Raw genomic sequence first — 2184 nt, 5'->3', positions numbered from 1 at the left:
ACAGATCTGGGCTGAGGTGGCTCGGCCACAAGTGGCCGGCCACCCCTGGGTGGCTCGGCCTTGGCCGAGCCACCTTGGTGGCTCGGTTTCGGCCGAGCCCCTCAGGGTGTTTGGGTTCCGTCGTTTTGTCCGGTCTCGTGGTTAATTCGGACTCTGATTGGTTGATCTGATTTGGCAGTAAGTCGGATTCCTGATTTGGCAGTAAATCCGCTTCTGAGTTCGAGTCCGAAATTGATCTTGATTCGATCGTGATTCGTCCGAGTCTGCCCTTGGTTGGATGACTCGTTGACTCTTCGAATACTTGGCTTGATTCCATGCGCGAATGGATGTATTCTGTTGCTTACGTGCGATTCGTCAACCTCGTCGCCTCGCTGGTTCGTCGGTTTGTGCCGAGCTGTGCTAAGGGACCTATAAGCAATTTTATATGCCTACAATGCAGTCTTGGTAGGACCCCAAACGTCTGTGTGCACGTAGTCCAAGATGCCCCTCGTCTGATGAATGGCAGTCCCGAACTTCACCTTCGTCTTCTTGCCAAGAACACAGTGCTCACAAAACTCAATCTTCCCACTCTTGGCTCCCTTCAATAGCCCCTGCTTGCACAATGCCTGCAGTGACTTTTCACCTGTGTGCCCCAATCTATAGTGCCAAAGTCTGCTCATGTCCGCTTCTGAAATAACCGAAGCAACCTGGCCAATCTCGGTGCTTCCCTTCAGATAATACAAATTTTGATTGCGGACTCCCCTCATCACCACCAATGATCCCTTAGTAACCTTCGCTACAGCGTTTTCGAAAGTCACCTTGAATCCCTTCGCCTCCAAAGCTCCAACTGAGATAAGATTTTTCTTCAGTTGAGGAACAAATCTCACCTCCTTCAACTCACAGACTACTCCATCATGCATCCTAATCCGTACGGTACCTATCCCACAAACGCCACATGATTGATCATTTCCCATGACAACAACGCCCCCGTCGACTTTCTCAAAAGATGCAAACCAGTCTCGCCTAGGGGTCACATGAAAAGTAGCGCCGGAATCAAGCATCCAATCTGATGCATCCACATGGTTCACCTCTGGAGTAATCAATAGAGAAAAGCATGAATCATCGGAATCATCGCCTTTCGTAACATTCACCTCATTGGCCTTTGGGCCATTTTTCTTGCCATTCTCCTTCTCCTTGAGCTTCGGGCAGTCTCTCTTCCAATATCCCTGCTCCTTGCAGAATGCACATTGGTTCTTTGCTAATTGGTGACGGCTTCTTGACTTTGACCTTCCTCTATTACCACCTTTCGGATATGGGCTTCTACCTCTCGTCGACCAGGCCTCGCCTCAAATCGTAATTGGTCAATGCGTTAGTCACTTCACTATAGCTGATAGAAGATCTCCCGTTTAACAAAGTGAGCACGAAGGTATCATACTCCTCATCCGGTAAGGAGCCCAACAAAATAATCGCCTTGTACTCATCCGATATCTTCTCATCAACATTCGCCAAGTCTGACAACAACTTAGTATAGTTGTTCACATGAGCCGCTAGCGAGGTGCCTCTCGACATCTGAAATCTGAAGAGTCTTCGCAGCAAGTGCAACCTGTTCTCAACACTCTTTGTGAGATATTTATTGTTGAGAATTTCCCACATCTTCATTGCAGACGTCACCCTAATCACATCATATTTTAGTTCCTGTTCCAAACAGGACCTGATCACCCCACACGCGTTCCTATTCATTTTCTCCCATATCGCCTCATCATATTTAGGTGGCCTCTCGTGGACCATGATGGTCTCTTCTAAATTCTGAGCATTGAGCGCATCCTGTACGTCGCTCATCCACAAACCAAAGTTGATTTTGCCGTCATACTTCACTACACTAATCTTAGTGTTCTGAAAACCAACTTGTATTGTACTCGCCATCGATTTGCTGTTTTCACCTTCTTCTCCCATTGCAAGCTAACTCTAAATTATAGAGAAAGAACAAATTTGATAGAATTAGGAACCACCCAACTGAACCCTAGATCGAATTCTATATAGATCTCCTATCCACACGAGGAAAGCGAAATCTCCAACGACAACTCCTAATGCTATCTCCACCGAAGCCTAGAACTCCAAGAACCAAGCTTCACACAAAAAATCTTCCTCCACCAAATCCAAAACACCCTAGATCTGAAATCTGGGCTCTGATACCACTTGTTACGC

The sequence above is a fragment of the Asparagus officinalis genome, chromosome 5 (assembly GCF_001876935.1).
Source record: "Asparagus officinalis chromosome 5, Aspof.V1, whole genome shotgun sequence".
Lineage (NCBI taxonomy): Eukaryota > Viridiplantae > Streptophyta > Magnoliopsida > Asparagales > Asparagaceae > Asparagus > Asparagus officinalis.
Note: the sequence above shows the minus strand (reverse complement) of the source record.